Raw genomic sequence first — 22,536 nt, forward strand, 5'->3', positions numbered from 1 at the left:
CCTAACCCTAACCCTAACCCTAACCCTAACCCTAACCCTAACCCTAACCCTAACCCTAACCCTGACCCAAGCAGCAAGATGAAATCATTAACAGCTTCAATTCTTTCACTATCTAGAATAATAACACTGACTGTTGGTCCAATGGAGAGGACCATTGTTCTGTTGATATTTCGATGTAATCCTTACTAAAGGCTAAGGCCTTTTGTAGCAAGCATTTTGTATCCTCAGTTTCAGGGAATAAGGTTGTGTCATTTACATAACACAATTTGTTGATGTATCTTCCTCTGATCCTGATACCACATTCCTCTTCATAAAGTTCCACTTTATGAGTCATTTGCTCAGCATGCAGAGTGAATGTTATTGTTGTTCTTATATGCCATCAAGTCTTCTGTGACTCATAGAGCCCCTTTATACAACAGCTCTGTAGCCAACCTTGTCTTGAGCCAGTCTCATTAACACTGACACACATACCCCCATTGCCCTAGTTACTGTCTCAATCCATCTCCTCCAGGGTCTTCCTATCCTGCGCTGTCCCTCTACCCTTCCAAGCATGATGTCCTTCTCCAGTGACCAGCTCCTCCTGGCCACATGTCCAAAGTATGTGAGACGGAGCTTCAGAATCCTAGCTTCTAAAAAGAAACTTGGTTTCACCCTTCCCAACACAGACCTATTGACTAGGTATAGAGAAAGGATACAACCCTGATGCACATCCTTGCTAATTTTATTTTAATATGTTTATTTATTGTCATTTTTAAGGAAACTTTACAGAAAGTTTGGATTTTAATTCATTCATTTTTACACATTTCTTTATACCTATTCAATTTGTATGTTGAACAAATAATTTAAGAAGCTGAGGATCATGAAGAAGAATGTGGCATCATGAATGGAGGAAGACTCATCAACAGCCTGCATTATATACAACATGGATTGGCTTGCCGAAAGGGAGGAGGACTTGAAATGCGTGCTGTTGAAGATCAAAGACTACAGCTTCAATATGATTTGCATCTAAACATCAAGAAGAAAGAAAAATCCTCACCACTCTTTCAACAGGCAACATCAAGATAGATGGAGAAAAGATTGAAATTGTTAATGATTTCATTTTGGTTAGATCCATAACCAGCATCCTTAGTACCAGCAGTAAGGAAGAAACCAAAAGTCATATTGCATTAGGAAAGTTGGAGATCAAGACCTTTCCAGAGTACTACGAGACAACAACATCAGTTTAAAGACTAAGGTATGCCCAATTCAGGACATAGCCTTTTCAATCACTTGCCTCTGCCAGCTTGACAATAAATAAGGATTGACAGAAGAAGAATCCGTTCCTTTGAGTTCTGGTATTGGAGAAGAGTACTGAATCAACTGCCCGAAGAACAACCAGATATTTCTTGGACTGCTCCTTATATGCAAGGAAGACCTTTGTCTCACATACTTTGAGCACGTTGTTAGGAGAGGTTATTCTTTGGAATGGGACAACATGCTTGTAAAGGTGGAGGTTCAGCAAAAGAAAGAGAAAACCTTTGATGAGATGAATTAACACAGTGACTGTAGCAATGGGCTCAAGTATGTCAGAAAAGATGAGGATGCCACAGGATAGGACAGGGCTCAGATTTGTTACTCCGAGGGTCCCTATGAGTCATTCTTAACTCTACAACACCAAACAATAATAACATTATAAAATTGTAGAGGTATACCTATCTCAGTAATTATAATGTAGTTAGGTATAAAAGTTGTAGGATGAATAATGGACATAAAACGAGTTGGTTTACAGACAGTGTCTTAGGTAGAAGAAACAGAGGAATGGGGCTAGCTCTGTCTTTTCCCCCCACTTCTTTTTTAATTTTTGGTATTTCTCTATTTCTTTTTATTTAATGTTATACTGATTTATTTACAAATTTCAAATGCATTGTTTTTCACACAAGATCTTTCCTGTTTCCTTCACATCACCCTTGAATTGTGTGACCCTGTGATTAACACCCCACCTCCCTGCCCATCCTCACCCCTTTGCTTCTACCCTCCCCCACCTTGGATTCTCTTACTCATTCTATAATAATCGTTTTAAGTAATATTTGTCCGTAAGGCACTGAGTTAGTTCACTCAGCATAATGTTCTCCAGTCCCTCCCAAGTTAGGTAGTAATTCACAAAATCATTTCCCCTGCGAGCTACATAGTATTCCATTGTGTGAATGTACCACAGCTTCTCAATCCATTCGTTTGTGGTTGGTCATACACATCAAAAAATTTTTGCAACTGAGTGAAAAGGAAACCCATTGACTGGGAACAAACATTTGGCAATACCGTCTCAGACAATAGTCTCATAATGAAAGGTTATAGAATACTCCCGGGTCTCCAAGCAAAAAAATACTGATGACCCAGTTACAACATGGGCAAAAGACATGGAAGGAATTTTCATAGAGGAAGATATTCCAATGGCAAATAGAAACATGAAGAAATGCTCCAAATCACTGGCAGTAAGAGAGATGCAAATCAAAACCACAAAGAGATACCATCTCACTCCAGTAACAGTGGCAAAATTTAACAGGACAGCAAATAAGAAATATTGGCGAGGATGTGACAAGATAGAAACTCTTATATCTTATACATTGTTAGTGGAACTGTAAAATGGTCTAAACACTCTGGAAGACAGTTTGGAAGACAGCTTCCTCAAAAAGCTGAACAAAGAAATTCCATATGACCCAATGACTCTATTGCTTGGAATATACCATGAAGAAATGAGGACTGAGGCTCAAACAAAGAGTTGTACGCCAATGTTCATAGCAGCGGCTCTGTCTCTCTCAACTACAGTGTTTGAAAAAAATCTCCATGAAATAACATAATGACGAGCTTCAGTGGACACTTTTTCCATGCAATTTGGACATTGTTGTAAGATTTCTTTTTAATGTGGAAGGCACAGAGAATGTAGCATTATATACATTATAATATTGCTTTGTAAATTCTGAGTTTGGGATTTTACTTCATGAACTTCCACTTTATGGCAGTTTATGATAATAATAACCATGTAACTAATGTTCTGTAATTCAATTACAGCACTGGTGTCAACATTAACAATCACCAAGCAGAACTGAAGGGTAGTGAGACAAATGGGTAATATTCATATCTCAGCGAGTTACAAGATCAATTGACATTTGTACCAACCCCCCCCCAATGTTAGCATTGAAATGCAATGATTAATTCTGTGAATAGTGTATCCTCTTAAAGACGGTAAAATGCACTACAAGGATTTTATAAAACAAATGGAGAGACATATCTTAGCTTGTCAACAATCCCTATGATTAGAAAGTACTAATATTTGTATTTTAAGAATGACAAAGTGTCTTTCTTGACACTAATGTTAACTATGTTGCAATTAGTCTATTAACTACATTTCATTTGTGGTTTGCTATTGCCTACCATAAAATATGCTCCATTCTGATAAGGTTATCATGATAGTCCTGAAGGGTACTCTTGTTCCTTAATTCATTTAACTTTTAACTGGAGAAGGCCATACACATGGTAAATGAATTTTTGAAGGAAACATTAGTTATTTAAAACATCTGGTTGAGGAGTATCTGGTTACGTGAAAAGCTTTCCTGCATCAGATTCTTTTTCGTTAGAAATAACCATGGTTGACTCCAGCCATCATTCTTAACCTAAAGAAACCACATTAATCACTTTTTGAAAATAGTTATTTTCACCAAATTTATTTGGGAATGCATAAGAAAAGTATAGACTGAAACATTGTCATATCAGAGCAAATACCAAAATAAATAAAACTTAAATGCAGATGACCACATTTTTCCCCCCTAAAAGCACATTGCTCTTGATAGAGGGTGTATGTTCTCTTGCTAAAATTCACCATAAATTCTGAAAAGGAACCTGGCAGGCCTATAGTAAGTGCTAAGTAAGTATATGTTTACTGAAAAAAAAATAAAGTGGTCTGTAAGTGCTCAATAAATATTTGTTTATTGAATAAAAAAATAAAGTCACCTACTAAAATTGAAAATAGGTTTAAATTAAAGAGGGGTGGGGTAAAGAATAAGGAAAGGTCCAATGGGTAATAATAGGCATAGAACAATGGTGATTAATTTTATAAAACACTATGTATGTGAGTGATTGTTTGAAACACAATTTGAATAGAGGAATGTGTGAAATGTATATGAATTCTGTATGCAAAGCAGTATAAAATCAAAAAGGAAAAAATAACTTCAACTTGAACTATTGTGAAATGCTTTTCAATAAATATATTTCATGCTATTGTTTTGAAAAATGTATAGTACATCTCTAAGTAAAGTTTACCAAGAGATTGGTGTGTTTTCCCTATCATTCACTCATGCACATTCTGTTCCATAATGTCAATTATGTAACATAGAGTTTTTGATGAAACAATGTATTAACAACAGGATCTAAATGTTTTATATTGTAATTATGTACCATTTAATGAACCATTATGTAAATATAGTTAATTTCAGAATAAACAATATTTTTTGGTTTTTTCTAGTCACATAGAGAAATTATCATAACCTTTCTCTGAATCATTATAAAATATTTTTATGTTCTTTTCCCATTATTTGTATATGTATAAAGATTTCTCATTATGTGAAAATTATTATCATTTTATCCTTAAATTTATAATCTTCAACGAAAGATGGTCTGTTCTTGTTAGTCAAGAAGCAAAAGTGGTCTGGCCTTGGTGCAATAGAAAATTAAATTACTTTCTCTTATTATTATGGCTTGTGAAATTATATTTATACTTCTTTATAACGTCGACACCCTGCACAATGCTGGATAGACAGCAGTTACTCCTTATTGATTGATTATGGAATAAATCAACATTAAGCAGCTTATTGGATAATTATAAGGAAGCTGGAGATACATAAAAGCACTTTGAGAAAGGTGTAAGGGCAACTCAATAAAAGGGAGCATTACAGTAATAATACTCATGGAAGGATGTTACAGAAAAGAAAAGGTCATTTTTTATATCTTGTCTTTATGTAATTTGATTCCTTAATGTTTTTTGTATTATTCCATTGATGATTTGAAGGAACTAATACCTCATAAGAAGAAATTTTGAGCCACCATGATAACAGTTCCATTAGTGATCTTACATGACCTCTTCTGTCTGTTGGAGTTAAACAGAAGTTATTGCTAACACTGTCTACATTGTGTTTGAAAGGGTAATACTATATAATGCTTCAATGATGTTTTAATGTGATCTTATGACATCACTTCAGAGAAAGTTACTTAACTTCATATGTAACCATGGTTCATTACTCAATGAGACATACACATCTCAATCAGGAGTGCACAGTCCTCGGGAAATCAGTGTAAATGAAGGATTGAGATACAAGATTGCTTATGAGTAATTGTGCAAGAGTACTTTTTAGAGGTAGATTATATTGTTTTTACATTTTAAAAAAATTATACAGGTTTACACACAAAGTTCATAAAATTAGTATACATTACATTACTTTTCACACTGGATGGGGACCACTACTGTTATATTTGTTAAATACATGGTATTACAAACATTGTGATATAAATAAGAAACCTTGTTGGCATAGTGCATTACGTGTTGAGGTATTAATTAAAAAGTCAGAGGTTCAAATCCACTGACTTACGTGATGGAATGAAGAGGTGGTATCTATATGTTAAAGATCTATAGCCTAAGAAACTCAACTGAGAGTTAACATGAATCAGAACTAGCTAGACATCAATATGCTTGGTTTTGGTGATATAAATATTTCCAAGAGTTAAGTCATTTTTGCCTTGGGATCAAAGCTCAGCACAGGAAGTTATAATTACCCAAAATGCAAAGTAAGCATTGGCTTATAATAAAATGTTTCACTTGTTTAATCATTTAACAAGTAATTATTGGTGACAAATAATTTCTATTAACTCTTTAGGGGCTGGAGATACCACATAGATTTTAGTCGTTGTGCCATGTAGGATACCACATAGATTTTAGTCGTTGTGCCATCTTACGTTTCAATCACTCAAAAACTCAAACTCATTGATGTTGAGTTGAAACCAATACATATCTGACCCTTCTTCTGTTGGGTAGCTAAAGCTGTAAACAAACTGGGAGTAGACTGCCCATCTTTCTCCCATAGACCCCCTTTTGAACTGGAACCAGCAGAGAGGAACCCAGAGAGAATTAGCAGCTCCATTCCCTAAAGACTATAATACATCCAAGGCTCCTCTAACCTGTGATATTTTCTCAAACTTTCCTTCTTTTTGGTGATACTTTGAGTTGTGAGGAGCACTACTCCAGTATTTTTACTTTTCTTGTGTATTATCACTCCAAGATCTAGAAATAGCAATTTCTTTATGTGGTCCTGGTGGTTCTTTTGGGTGGTGAATTGTTATAGAAACCAAAATCTGAGTGCTGGATGTGATCATTTCTATGAGATGTAATTCCTTTTAGTTCTTCTCAGTGGAGGCATATGTGTATATATTAACCTGTCCGCCACTTACTTGCCTGCCAACTTGTTGTCTGTTGGCTTGTGTGTTGTTATGATACTGGAAGCTATGTTGGGAGTATTTCATATATCAGCAGAGTCCCCCATTGTGGAGGCTTGAGCAGAGGTCTCCAACCAGGACAGACTAGGAAAACAGGCTTGGCGATCTACTTTGGAAAATTAGTCAATGAAAACCTTACATATGACAGCAGAACACTCTATGACTCCCTTGCTTTGACTATTTTGTCAGGAGGACAAATCATAAGGGGAAGACACATAATGCTGGGTAAATCAAATAATCGGTGACAGTATAGGATAGCATAAGTGAGAAGAACTGGCCTAAAAGCCACAACCATGGACTCGAATATACCGGTGCTTGTTAGGGTGATGCAGGGTCAGGCAAACTTTCCTCACATGGCCTCTCTTCCCTCTTTGTCTCTTCTCTTTTTAATGGAACACTACTCAGAAGGAATTGGGTTTAGGAGCAAGTTTACTTTAGTACAAACTCATTAACTCAGCAAAAGCAAAACCCTGTTTGCAAGCAGGATCACGTTCACAGATACTTTTTGGGGAGAACAGTTATACTACATGGATCTATATTAAACTAACCATATTATTACTGGATTTCAAACTCCAATCCAGTCCAACAGAATTTATGCTAATCTTCCATTTTGCTTATCTGTAACTTTCCATGCTATTCGTAAGAAACTCGACTCCCACTAACCACCATTCATTTACTTATTTTTTAAATCCCAGTGTGTGTATATATATATATATATATATATACACACACACACACATATATATATATTTTCAGAACTGTCAATATCAATACCAACTGGAATACAAGAGAGATGGTAGATTAGATGATAGACAATAGATAGATAGATATAGATAATAGATTATAGATATCTTTTTTGCATTTACACTTATAATCTTCACTTATCAACAGAGTTAATTTCCTCATTATCTAGTATTGCAATAACACAATTGTGATATCACATTTGAAAGCTTTAATAAATGGTAATTCATTCTCTTACAATTTAGGAGGCTAGAGGTCCTAATGGAATGAGTGGATAGGTTTTTTCTTTAGGCTTTAGCATTTGAATAGGGAGCTCTGAGGGCCTAGTGGTTAAAGATCTGCACACACAGTGTGACCTCTCCCTTTGCCCAGTTGTGGTAGGTCTTCTTCTCTGTCCTGTCCTGTACCTTGATGGGGTAACATTTTCCCCCCAGGGGTAAGCAAAGTCCCAGAAGTACTTCCTGGAGTGAATTCAGGGAAAAGACCCAACAAAGTGTCTAAGTCTCAACAGCATATCCTTCACATCAATAGTTATTAATGGCCAATTTACATACCTAATGTCTCTCATGCAGAGGCTGCTTGGGAGGGAGTTATTGCTGCTTGAGAAGACAAAGGGCAAGGAAAAGACAAGGTCCCAAAAGTTCAGTTCCCACATCTCCATAGTTACTATTTTTGAGGGTCACATACCTGTCTCTTCGCCTGGAGCTGATTGGGAGTTATTCCCTTTTAAGGAGACAAAAGCCCAGAGTCTTGACAAGTTCCCAAGAGTACAGTTTCTAAATATTTGCTAATGGATTCATGTCATATCCATCTTATTAACTCTCTTCTCTTTCACCTTCCACCTTTCTCCTTAAATTTTGACTTCCGTAAGAAACTATTATTAAAAAGTTCTGGTTATAGTATTATAGTCAGAGTGATATTTCTAATAGCATTGTTGTTGTTGTTAGAGTTGCAGGCGACTCATAGTGACCCTGTGAATGAGAGTCCTTGATGCTTGGGTGCCTTTCATCCTCTCTCCAGGTTCATAGGGTTTCCGGAGGCAAGCTATTACGGAAGTGGATGCCACTCCTCCTTCCAAGCTTGTTTTAATCGGGGAGCTCCACCCTGCTCTCTGTCCGCATTGGGTAGCCAACCATTAATGCATTTGACACATCAGTGTCACAGTGTTCAGCCTCACAGAAACCACAAGTGACCGCGGTACGGCAACTCGTATACTAGGGCTGTACGACCTAGAGGAATGTGTGAACAAAAACAATGAAAGACAGGCCCGAGGGCCGCAGATTAAAAGTCACCCACCTTTGGCTTGGTAGCATCGCTTTCTGTCCACTCTAATAACATTATGAGACTTAAATTTAGAGAACTTTAGTTACAATGTTAAAGTTATAGAGTTATAGGTTAAAATATACTTGGAATTATAGATTTATAATCAGAGTACTATTGTTTTAAGCAAAGCACATTCCTCCTCGGACAGCCCAGTGTCCCGGATGATCTATTCTGCATACAGATTGAAAAGGTATAAAGACAAAATACACCCCTGGCAGACACCCTTCCTGATTTTGAATCATGCAGTGTCTCCTTGCTCTAACGATTGCCTCTTGGTCCAAGTATAGGTTTCGCATAAGCACAATCAAATGTTCTGGGATTCCCATTCTTCTCAGAGTCAGCCACAGTTTGTTGTGATCCACACAGTCAAAAGCTTTTGCATAGTCAGTGAAACACAGACATTTCTCTGGTATTCTCTGCTTTCTGCCAAGACCCATCTAATATTAGCTATAATTTCCCTAGTACCACACACAACCTCTTCTAAACCTAGCCTGCACATCTGGAATTTCTCTGTTGACATGTTGCTCCAGTCGTTTTTGGATAATTTTCAACAGACTCTTGCTTGCATGTGATATTAATGGTATTGTTTGATGATTTCCACACTCTATCGGGTCACCCTTCTTTGGAATGGGAAAAAATGTCAATCTCTTCCAGTCAGTTAACCAGGTGGCTAATTTCCAGATTTCTTGGCACAACTTAGTGAGGACATCCAGGTCAGCATCTGTTTGTTGAAATATGTAAATTAGTATGTCATCAACTCCTGGAGCCTTGCTGCAGAGGGTCAAGTACTGCAGCCTTCAATATGGATTGAAGCTCAACATCAAGGAAAAGATTCTCACCACTGGGCCAATTGGCAGCATCATTATGAATGAAGAGATTGAGATTGTACACATCTTCATTTTGCTTGGTCCCCAAATCCACACTCTTGGTACCAGCAGCCAGGAAATGAAGAGACAAATTGCATTGGGAAAGTCAGCTGTCAAGGACCTCTCCAGAGTACTACAGAGCAAAGACATCAGGCTAGAGACTAGGGTGTGCCAGCTGATATTGAACTTATCTAATGATTCCTTCCACAAATATAATCACCCTCATTCCTGTGCATCCCATCAGGTGAAATACATATGTAAAGCCTGTGTTTGTTTCTTATAAAAGGTATTTGCTATGATTAAATAATTGATTGTACAGAATCCTATCATTCTATCCCGAGTCTCATTTCTGTCACCAAGTCCGTATTTTACAACTACTTATCCTTCTTCCTGATTCCCAACTTTTGCATTCCAGTCACCCATTATTATAAAAGCATCTTGGTTACAAGTTGGATCAATTTCTGATTGCAACAGTTGACAGAAATCATCTATTTCCTCCTCTTTGACTCTGGCTGTAGGCACATAAATTTGAATGATATTGGTATTAACAGGTCTTCCTTGTATGTGTATGGATATTATCCTGTCTCTCACAATAATGTATTTCAAGATGAATGGTGTCTCCACTCACACAGCATTGGGAACCCACAGTACTATGTAGTTAAATTTAAAATAATGAGGAAGGAAGACAAGGCAATTTACTCTTTTAAAAAATCAGCTAGTATCTAAAATAGGGTTATTAAGGCATGAGTTATGAAACAGCTGGCTTACATGCGTTTGTGAATGTAGTTTTTACTACGAGGGTTCTAAGGAGAAAGAAGATTCTTCAAATATGAAAGTTAATGGCTGGAAAAGACAGAGAGTGGGCTGTGGTGTCAAGGGTTTATTATTCAAAATGGCTTTCTTTGCCATTGAGTTTGACTTGGCCATGGGGATGGGCAGGAACGTACAAATTGGGTGTGTTGGTCTATTCACAAGGCTAGTCTTAACATCAAATTGAATGGGTCCAGCAGCAGAGGTTGAGAATTGAGAACCTGACAATCATCAAAGAAGAAGCATAGAATACAGAGTGCATATCTTTTGGGGGTCAGAGATTCCTGCACCGCTCAAACCTGGGTCTGCAGAAGCAGCAGCTGCAACAGAGAACCTGAGACCTGACATGAGACAGTGCTGACCTGTTACCCCATGGAACCAGAGCTAGGAGCCTTCAATCAAGTTTATTTGGGGACTGGATGGGGAGGGGAGAGATGTCACTGTCAAGACTTAGAGCTTTTTAACACTGACCTAAAGTGGTGAGGGTGAAGACTGAGGTGCATGCGAGTACATTTTGGAAGCTGTCTAAGCTGAGCAACAGTATCCTGCTACCAACCTGAATTACAGCTTTTTGACTTCCATAATAAATACTATCGTCATGCGGGGGAAATTCAGCCAGTGAAATCCTATGCATCACGGTGGTCCAGTCTTATTGTCCATGGGGTCCCCATGAATTGGAGCTGACCCAAAGGCAGCTAACAAAACAGCAATAGCAATTTTACAGTTATAGGCATAAACTTATAATTACAGTCGAATGTTATAGGTTCAGTATAGTGTTCTAGGGTTATAGTCATTGTTTTATCCTTATTATGCTACGATTGTAGATAAAGCTTTATTTTTATAGTTATAATGTTAGTATTATGTTTACTGTGGCACTGTTAGAATGATAACAGTGTTGCAGTTATAGCATTGATAAGTATAAGGATAGTGTTATAATCATAGTTAAATTGTTATGTTATACTTACACTGTTACAGTTTTAATTTTAAAACATAGAGTTGTAGTTGAAATTATATGGCATTAGTTATAGGGAACTCTGGTGGTTCTGTGGTAAGGAATTGGGCTGCTAACCCAAATGCATGTGGTTTAAATCCATCAGCTGCTCCATGGATAAAGATGGGCATTCTCCTCCTGTGTGATTAGCAGTATCTGAAAACCTGCTAGATAATAAGCTATGGATTGGTTCTGACTTGAAAGTAAAACCCAAGAAGTTATAGTTATAAAACCATGTTGTTGTTATTATTATTTGTTGCCATTAGCAGTGACTAATAGCAACACTCTGAACAACAATTCTAAACTTTACCCTTTCCAGTGCCATCCTCACAATCTATACCTTGTTCAAGTTGATTGACAATGTAATTGTATTATAGTTACCATAAAAGTTTTAGTTTTTTAGAAATATATTATTGGTTTGCTTGCAATTATTCATATACATTGTGTTTTAGACAATCATATATTTCATTTGTTGTTGTATTTATTGCCTTTGAGTTGAGCAAAACTTGTAATGACCCTGTGAACAAAAGGCCTGAAGCCCCTCTACAACTATCAACATTTATAGAGTTCAGCATTCATAGTTTCCAGAGGCATGTTGTTTAGGAAGTGGATGCCACTTTGCATTTTTATAACATATTACTATTTATGCCTATTATCCTCCCTTCAAATTCTCATGGATTCTTTCCCATTCTTCACCTTCACTCCATCCATTAATCTCTGGTGTCCTAATGATTTCCCCCTTCCCCTTCTTCTACTTCCTTCTCCCCTTCCCCTTTTGAACATTTATACATGCCTTCAGTTATCCTTCTGTTTTTACAGTAGTGGTCTTATGCAGTATTTGTCCTTATCTGACTGAGTTATTTCACAGACCGTAATAAAAAGTTTTATAGTTTCATATTATAGTTACAGTGTTATAGATATATTGTTGTGTTTATAGTTATGGTGTAGTTTTAGTTATAGTGTAACTCATAATATCAGTATTCCAGTGATTGTTTTAGTCATAATGTTCTAGTTATAATTAAAATTATAGTTATCCCATTGATGTTTTATGAACTTGTATTGATAGTAGTCTGGTTACAATTATACTGTTGTTGTTGTTGTTATGTGCCGTCGAGTTGCTTGCGACTCATAGCGACCCTATGTACAATAGCCCTAAACTCCGCTCTGTCCTGTGCCAATCGCACTGTCTCTGACACTCCCATCCCAATTGTCCCAGTCACTGAATCAATCCACCTAAAAGAGGGCCTTCCTCTCCTGCGCTGTCCCTCCACCCTCCCAAGCATGATGTCCCTCTCCAGGGACCGGTCCCTCCTCACAACATGTCCAAAGTATGTTAGACGGAGCCTCAGAATCTTTGCCTCCAAGGAGCCACCCGGTTTAACCCTTTCCAGGACAAATCTGTTTGTTTTCCCAGCAGTCCATGGTATTCTCAATACTCTTCTCCAGCACCAGAGCTCAAAGGCATCAATTCTCCTTCTATCCTCCCTGGTCATTGTCCAACTATCTGATGCATAACAAGTGATTGCGAAGACCATAGCCTGTATCAGACACACCTTAGTCTCCAGAGAGACACCATTGCTCTTCACTTTGGAGAGGTCCCTAACAGCAGACTTTCCCATGGCAATGTGCCTTTTAATTTCCTGGCTGCTGGTGCCAAGCAAACTAAAGCTGTATACAATCTCAATCTCTTCACCATCCATCCTGATGCTGCCAGTTGGTCCAGTGGTGAGAATCTTTGTCTTCTTGACATTGAGCCTCAATCCATATTGTAGGCTGCAGTCCTTGACACTCTGCAGCAGGTGCTTCAGGTCCTCTTCAGTTTCAGCAAGCAGGGTTGTGTCATCCGCATAATGCAGGCTGTTGATAAATTGTCCACCAATCTTGACCCCACATTTCTCCTCATAGAGCCAAGCCTCCCGGATAATCTATTCTGCATATAGGTTGAAAAGGTATGGAGATAGGATGCATCCCTGGCGTACGCCCTTCCCAATTTTAAACCATGCAGTGTTCCCTTCCTCTGTTCTGATGACTGCCTCCTGGTCCAAGTATAAGTTTTGCATTAGAACGATCAAGTGTTCTGGGATTCCCATTCTTCTCAGAGTCAGCCACAGTTTGTTATGATCTACACAGTCAAATGCCTTTGCATAGTCAATGAAACACAGATAGACATTTCTCTGGTATTCCCTGCTTTCAGCCAAGATCCATCTAACATCAGCTACAATATCTCTAGTACCACGACCCCACTATGATAATATGTATAGTTTTTATAATCACACTGCTAATGTTATAAAACTTGTTGCCATCGAGTAAATTCCAACTCATAGCAACTCTATTAGACCAAGTAGAAGTGCTTCATTAGAGTTTCCAAGACTGCAATATTTACTGAAGCAGACTTCCATGTAGTTCACCCACAGAGCAACTTGTGTGCCACTCAAACTCCTTTCAGTAAGATTGAAAATATATTTCCATCAAGTTGTTTCTGACTCAGAGTGACTCTATAGGACAGAGTAGAATTCCTGATAGAATTTCCAAGGTAGCAAAAGATGAATTGCATTGGGAAAATCTTCTGTCAGGGGTCTCTCTAGAATACTGATAAGCAGTGAGGTCAGTCTGGAGAATAAGGTGTGCCTGATCCAGGCATGGTCTTCACAGTTACTTGCTATGCATCAGAGAGCTGGGAAATGACTAAGAGTGATAGAAGAAGAAGAATCAACACCTTTACGTTGTGGTGCTGGAAAAGATTATTGAATATACCAGGAACCGCTAGGAAAACAAATAGGTTTGTCGTAGAGAGGGTGAAAACGGGCTTCTCCTTGGTAGCAGAACTTTTGAAGCTCCATGTGACATATTTTGGGCACATTGCAAGGAGGGAACAATCCTTGGAGAGGGACATCGTGATAGGAAGGGTAGTAGGAGAGCACAAGAGAGGAAGTTCCTCGCTGAGATGGGTTGACCCAGTGACTGTGATGATGAGCATAGGTGTGTCACAGACAATGAAGTTGACTCAAGATAGAGCAGGGTTCAGAGCTGTTGCACTTAGGGTCACTATGAGTTGAAAGCAACTCAACAGCACGAAACAACAACAAAATCTTTACAGTCAGACTACTACTTCTTTCTTTTGCTGAAAAGCTGGTGGATTCCAATCAGTGGTCTTTTGTTTAATATCTAAGTACTTAACTAGTATACTACCACAGTTATGTTATGTTGTTGTTTGGTATCATTGAGTCAATTATAACTCATAGCGACCCTATGAACAGTAGATCTGAACTTGGCCCTATCTTGCACCATCCTCATGTTCTCTACCATGCTTGCATCCTCTTATTTTATACAAACACTATAATTTTTATTTTTTTAAATACTGCTGCCATCACCTGATTATGACTAATGGCATCCATTTTTGTAGTAACAGTGTCAATCTATCTTGTTGTAGGTCTTCTTCTGACCCTCTACCTTTCCCAGGATGATATCTTTTTCCAAGGACTGACCCCTTCTGATAACATGTTCAAAATAGGTGAGACGAAGTTTTACCATCTTTGCTTCTAAAGAGCACCCTGGTTTCACTTCCTTCAAGACAGACTTGTTTGTAGTTTTGGCAGTCCATGGGTTATTTAATATTCATCTCAACCACCACTCAAAGGCATAGATTCCTCTTCTGTTCTCCTTCTTCATCGTCCAACTTTTAGATGCATAGGAAGTAATTGAAAAGACCATGGCTTAATCTTTAAAATCACATCATTGGTCTGTAGTACTTTGGAGAGTTGACAGCAGATTTTCAAACGGTAGTATGTCTTTTGATTTCATGATTACTATTATTGTAAGTGTTGATTGTGAACCTAAGTGACACGAAATCCTTGACAACTTCAATCTTTTCTCCATCTATCATGATGTTACCCATTGGTTCAGCAGTGAGGATTTTTTTTTTCTTTATTGGTATTACAGGCTATAGTCTTTGATCTACTACTGCAGCAAGCTCTTCAAGTCCTCCTCACTTAGAGCAAGCCACAAATTTATGTCTTCTCCATAAAGCAGCTTGTTGATGAATCTCCTTTCAATCTTGATGCCACATTCTTCTTCGTAGCTATGACTTATTATTGTATTTATAGAATTATAGTTATAAGCATATAGGTGTAAATTTCTGTTCTAATTATAAGGCTATAGTTTTAATAATAGAGTTAAAGGGCTATAGGTATATTTAGAGTATTAAACTACTGTTGTTGCTGTGTCCCTTCGAGTTGGAAGCCTCTGGTGGGTTTTTGGTGGCAGTTAATTGCATGGGAGGAGATTACCTATCTTTCTCCCAAGGAGCAACTGAGGAATCCGAACTATGTGCCTTCTGGATTGCAGTGCACCTTCTTACCACTAGGCCACCATAGTGTTATAATTTTTTATATAATACTGTCTTATAAGTTTATGATAACACATTTAAAGTTATAAAGTGTTGTTACCTTAATTAGAATGTAATAATTACTGTTATAAAGACACTCCTATTTAATGAGTGTTGTAATGTTAGAAATAGAGTTATAATGTTAATGATATAGAACTGTTCAGCTATAGAGCAATCATAGTTATCAATCTATATCATGATAGTCTTGTAGTTACAGTGGAAGTGTTATGATACAGAAAAGAACTATACTGGAACTTCAGCCCTTTAAATATAGAATTATAATTCTAGTACCACAACCATGGTTTTGGTAGAAAGGAAATCCATATAACTCAGAATTGTCCAATCCTCAACTGATTTTCAAGATTTGTGGATGACTCATCAAAAACCTTTATTATGCAGATGACACGACCTTACTTGCAAAAAAAAAAATGAAGACGACTGGAAACACTTTCTGCAGAGGACTAAGGGCTACAGCCTTCAATTTGGATTACATCTCAACATCAAGAAAACACAAAGCCTCACCATTGGACCAATAGCTACTATCATGACAGATGAAGGAAATGCTAAAGTTGTCAAGGATTTCATTTTACTTGGATCCACAAGTAACACCCATAGTAGCAGCAGTCAAGAAATCAAAACTACTGTTTCATCAGGCAAATCTGCTGGCAAGGGCCTCTATAAGTGCGAAAGACCAAGGATTCCTGTTTCAAGACTGTTTCCTATGTACCTGAACTTGGGACAATAAATACGGAAACCTAAGAAATATTGAATATTGGAGATACCTTGCAAGATACCTTGGAGAAACCAAGGGTTAGGGTTAGGGTTAGGGTTAGGGTTAGGGTTAGGGTTAGGGTTAGGGTTAGGGTTAGGGTTAGGGTTAGGATTAGGGTTAGGGAGAAACCAAGGTATCTTGCAAGAAATGCAACCAAGGTGATCCTTAGAAGCAAGTAAGATGAAAATTCATCTCACGTATTTTGGACATATCGTCAGGCAGGTCAGATCTTGGAAAAAGAAAACACACTTAAAAATATAGAGAGTTACTGAGATGGGTTGAGAATGACTGCAGCAATGGATTTAAGCATATTACGCATAAAATGATTCAGGGTTAGGGCAAAGTTCTGAAAAATTCATATGGTAGCTTTGAATTACAGTGGACTCAATGACTCTTACAGCAACATTGAAAGTAATAGTTATACCGATATAGTTGTGATCTTAGTAATATAGTTTTAGTGCTTGGGATATGTTAGTGGTATTATATTGATATGCATCAAATTATTGTTGTTAGGTGCTGTTGAGTAGGGACAACAGCACATTAGAAGTATAATAGATCTGGTGTGAAAAACAATATATACGAACTTTGTAAGTAAACCAGTATATATTTTTTTAAAAAAGGAGTAGAACAGAACAAAACTCCTCCCCATCCTCTGACGTAGTCATAGTCTGTGCTCTACGTAGGTCCATTGTTGCGTTCACTATTATTACACTTCACTAAGAATCTATCGTTCGTGAGAGGCCGCCTGGATTTCGCGCGCCAATGTTCTGACGCCGCCCGCAAGACCCGCGCCGGCAGGAGAGCGTGAGGAGGCAGGCCGGGCGGGCACACTGCCGGGCCGCACCATCGTCCCCGTCGGAGCCGATGCCGGACACGAAGGGAGCGGACGCGGGCCCGGGCCGCAGGGTGAGCCAGCCAACGAGTGAGTCCCACCGGAGCACGCACGGGGGAAGCGTGGCAGCCAAGGTGGCTTTAACCAAGAGGGCAGATCCAGCAGAGCTAAGAACAGTATTTTTGAAGTATGCAAGCATTGAAAAGAATGGTCAATATTTTATGTCTCCCAATGACTTTGTTACCCGCTATTTGAACATTTTTGGAGAAAGCCAACCTGATCTAAAGACTGTGGAACTTTTAAGTGGTATGGTAGGTCAGACCAAAGATGGATTAATATCTTTTCAAGATTTTGTAGGCTTTGAATCTGTCCTGTGTGCCCCTGATGCTTTGTTCATGGTGGCCTTTCAGCTGTTTGACAAAGCTGGCAAAGGAGAAGTCACTTTTGAGGATGTGAAGCAAGTTTTTGGACAGACCACAACTCATCAGCATATTCCATTTAACTGGGAATCGGAATTTGTGCAACTGCATTTTGGAAAAGAAAGAAAACGACACTTGACATATGCAGAATTTACTCAGTTTTTACCAGAAATGCAAATGGAACACGCAAAGCAAGCTTTTGTGCAGCGGGACAGCGCCAGGACCGGAAGAATCACAGCCCTTGACTTCCGGGATATCATGGTCACCATTCGTCCCCATGTCTTGACACCTTTTGTAGAAGAATGTCTAGTAGCTGCTGCTGGAGGTACTGTGTCCCATCAAGTTAGTTTCTCCTACTTTAATGGATTTAATTCGCTCCTTAACAACATGGAACTCATTAGAAAGATCTACAGTACTCTGGCTGGTAACAAGAAAGATGTAGAGGTGACAAAGGAGGAGTTTGTTCTGGCAGCTCAGAAATTTGGTCAAGTTACACCCATGGAAATTGACATCTTATTTCAATTAGCAGATTTATATGAGCCACGGGGGCTAATGACCTTAGCAGACATTGAACGGATTGCCCCTCTAGAAGAGGGAACTCTGCCCTTGCACTTGGCTGAGGTCCAGCGGCAGAAGGCCTCAGGAGGGACATCTCGACCAGTTCTCCTGCAAGTGGCGGAGTCAGCTTACAGGTTCGGCCTGGGTTCTGTTGCTGGAGCGGTTGGAGCCATTGCCGTATATCCTATTGATCTTGTGAAAACGCGAATGCAAAACCAGCGATCTTCTGTGGGAGAACTGAAGTACAAAAACAGCTTTGACTGTTTTAAGAAAGTGCTACGCTATGAAGGCTTCTTTGGATTGTACAGAGGCCTCTTGCCACTATTACTTGGAATTGCCCCCGAGAAGGCCATAAAACTTACCATGAATGATTTTGTGAGGGATAAATTTAAGAACAACGATGGTTCGGTCCCACTGGCAGCAGAAATTCTTGCTGGAGGCTGTGCGGGAGGCTGCCAGGTGATTTTCACCAATCCTTTAGAAATTGTCAAAATCCGTCTGCAGGTGGCTGGAGAAATCACTACCAGGCCTCGAGTCAGTGCTCTGTCTGTCCTGCGGGACTTGGGCTTCTTTGGAATCTACAAAGGTGCCAGAGCATGCTTCCTGCGGGACATCCCTTTCTCGGCCATCTACTTCCCATGCTATGCTCATTTGAAGGCTTCCTTTGCCAATGAAGATGGACAGATTGGCCCCGGAAGCCTGCTCTTGGCTGGTGCAATAGCTGGTATGCCTGCGGCATCTTTAGTGACCCCTGCTGATGTTATCAAGACGAGATTACAGGTGGCTGCCCAGACTGGCCAAACCACTTACAACGGAGTTATAGACTGCTTTCGAAAGATACTGCGGGAGGAAGGTCCAAAAGCGATGTGGAAAGGAGCTGGTGCTCGTGTATTTCGATCCTCGCCCCAGTTTGGTGTAACTTTGCTGATTTATGAATTGCTACAGCGATGGTTCTACATTGATTTTGGAGTGGGATCAGAGCCAGTTCCCAAATCCAGGATCACACTGCCAGCTCCCAATCCAGATCACATTGGGGGCTACAAATTGGCAGTTCCAACTTTTGCAGGGATCAGAAAGAAATTTGGGCTTTACCTACCTCTTTTCAAGCCTTCAGCATCTACCTCGAAAGTTATCAGCGGAGGTCCGTAGGAAGACTACAGCCAGGATATTGCATTGTTATAACAGAAGAGAGCACCGTGCTAGGATTGGTTATCTCTGTGTAATTTGGGAAAGGAAGAAGTAGGAATAGAAATTAAGGCTGTTCACCTTAGACTTAAGAGTAGCATCCCAAAGAGACAATTCATGGTGCTCAGTGAACAGTGTTTCATATGTGTTTAAACTGGTGGTGAACTGGGTGCATGTTTCTAAGAGTGAAAAACACTGAAAGAATTGGAAAAATTATCAGAAATAGCCACCCTGGCTTTAGATTTTAAACATGCACAAATTTTCTCTCTGGGTTATATTATGAAGCTTTTATGTGAACCATGTTTTATTGTAATGAATACCACACTGAAGATGTTTAGTAATCATATTCTCTTACTGGTACCAAGTCCGTGTGCTTTAGCGAAGTACTTTTGGCATTTTATTATATAGACAGAGAAACCATAGGTTGCAACAATTCTCCTGGCTGTGTTAAACTTGGGTAACGAGTCATCTGATGAATAAATGTTGATTACTGCTGTAAAAGAAATGCATGTACCTTATTGCCAATACCTGTCCTAATCCTCTCACCCTTTAATCAGCACCCCTTTGTTGCTATAATCCACATTCTTTTGGATCATGTAAGAAAAATGTATTCTAATGTAAGTAGGTTTGTTTTTTTTTTTAAAAAAAAGTGTGCCTTGCATAAAGTTCAAAGGCTCATGTGTTTATGAAGGTGGAAATCAGCTATTTTTAAAGTCATTTTTTAAAAAAAGAATCCATCATTCCTTTGTTTACTCTCCATTTTTCCAAATATGATGTCTTTTTCCAGGGATTGGCCTGTTCTGAAAACTTGCCCAAGGTATGCCCTCTAAGGGGCAATCTGACCACATTTCTTCCAAGAAAGATATATATTAGGGGTTTTTTTTAAACTATATTAAGTATTATATTAAATATTCTTCACCAATAAAATTTAAAAGCATCAAGTCGTTAGTCTTCCCACTCTTTGAACCATGTGCTTTTGGGTTGACAAATGCAACCTCTTACCACAAAGTCCCCAAAGTTCCCTTAGAGTATTATTGTTAAAGGATTTTTTTTTTCAGTTCTACTTTAACTTACACATTATAATTGTAATTCTGTTTATAATGATAGGTTTTCTTATAGCATTTTAATGATAAAGTATTACTTACATTTGGAGCTCTGGTGGCTTGGGTAAGGCATTGCACCAGCAATGCAAAGGTAAGCAGTTCAAAGTCACCACCTACTCCAGCGGCGAAAGACAGGCAGTCTCTTCATATGGGATTTACTGCCTTAGAAAACATGTTTTAAAGTTTGAGATGAGCCAGTTCTAACTTCACAGTACATGACACATAACATCTTACGTAGAATGAATTGCTAGACTATGTGTTGTATCAGTTATAGCAGTTGAGTTGGAACCAATTTCTAGCTGCTCCTCTGTTGTGTTTCCATGGTTGTAAGTTTTAAAGAATGAGATAGTACATCCTTCTCCTGTAGATCAAGTAATAAATTGAAACTGGGAGAGTGGCATGGCCTTTTGATAGCAGTGCAACACCCTATGGACTAAGCCTCCAGAACTGTCATCATGACAGTGCTAGAAGTACAGTTACATTGCTATAGTTACAGCTCTAGTGGTAATAATTGTATATTCATTTATTGTTGTTGTTGTTGTTGTTATGTGCCGTCCAGTCATTTGCGACTCATAGCAACCCTATGTACAACAGCCTAAACCCTGCTCTATCCTGTGCCAATTGCACTGCCTCTGACACACCCACCCTGATTACGCCAGTCACTGAAACAATCCATCTCATAGAGGGTCTTCCCCTCTTGCGCCGTTCCTCCACCCTCCCAAGCATGACGACCCTCTCCAAGGACCTGTCCCTCCTTGCAACATGCCCAAAATATGTCAGACGAAGCCCCAGAATCCTTGCCTCCAAGGAGTAGCTTGGTTTAACCCTCTCCAGGATGAATCTGTTTTCTTGGCAGTCAATGGTACATTCAATACTCTTCTCCAGCACCACAGCTGAAAGGCATCAATTCTCCTTCTATCCTCCCTAGTCATTGTCCATCTCTCTGATGCATAACAAGTGATTGCAAAGACCATGGTCTGTAGCAGGCGTACCTTAGTCTCCAGAGAGACACCGTTGCTCTTGAGTACTTTAGAGAGGTCCCTAACAGCAGACTTGCCCATCACAATACATTTTTTTTTATTTCCTGGCTGCTGGTGATAACATATAATAGCTTTATACTATTAGTGATATAGTTATGCTGTTAATACTGTATTATTATAGTAAACCATATAGTGTTACATGTATAGTTTTATGGTTGTAGATATGATGGAAATAGAATAGTAATGTTACAATTATAATATTATGATGGTGTAGTTATATATCACTACATATTGTGCAGAAGCTATACGATATGAAAAAGAATGTGGCATCAAAATTAGAGGAAGACACATCTAACCTCTGCTATACAGAGAGCACAACCTTGCTTGTCATTAATTAAAGGAAGATGACTTAAAGTACTTAATACAGAAGGTCAAAGACTACAGTCTTCAATATACATTACATCTCAACATTAAGGAAATAATAATCTTTACCACTGGACCAAGAGGCAACATCAAGATAAATGGAGAAAAGATAGATGTTGTCAAGGATTTATTTATACTTGGATCCACAATCACACTGATGGTACCAGCAGTCAAGAAACCAGAAAACATGTTTCACTGGGGGAAAATCTGCTGACAATGACTCCTACAAACTACTAAGGAGCAAGACTGTCAATTTAAAGACCAAGACATGCCCCATTCCAGCCATGGCATTTTCAGTATGTGAATCTGAAAGTTGGATAATGAATAAGGAAAGCCAAAAAAGAATCGATGTCTTTGATTTTTTATGTTAATGAAGAGTACTCAGTATCCATGGACTGTCAAAAGAAAAAACAAATCTGGCTTGTATGAAATTCAGCTAGAGTACTCCTCAGAAGCAATAATGGGGAAATGTCATCTCACAAAATTTGGTCACATTGTTAGGATGTCTTTGGAAAAAGACATTATACTTTGAAAGGTTGAGTATCAGAGAAAGAGAATAAGATCCCAAATAAGCTATATTGATACATTGGATATAACAATTTGCTTTGAGCATAACAGTATTGTGAAATGGTA

General features: G+C 38.7%; 1 pseudogene; it reads left to right on the top strand.

Annotated features, from left to right (window-relative positions):
• The first annotated feature begins 17,267 nt into the window (after positions 1 to 17,267).
• Positions 17,268 to 19,361, top strand: LOC102872129 (annotated as a pseudogene).
• The last annotated feature ends 3,175 nt before the right edge of the window (positions 19,362 to 22,536 follow it).

The sequence above is a fragment of the Elephantulus edwardii genome, unplaced genomic scaffold (genome assembly GCF_000299155.1).
Source record: "Elephantulus edwardii isolate Elephantulus edwardi_28Jun2011 unplaced genomic scaffold, EleEdw1.0 scaffold00040, whole genome shotgun sequence".
Classification (NCBI taxonomy): Eukaryota; Metazoa; Chordata; class Mammalia; order Macroscelidea; family Macroscelididae; genus Elephantulus; species Elephantulus edwardii.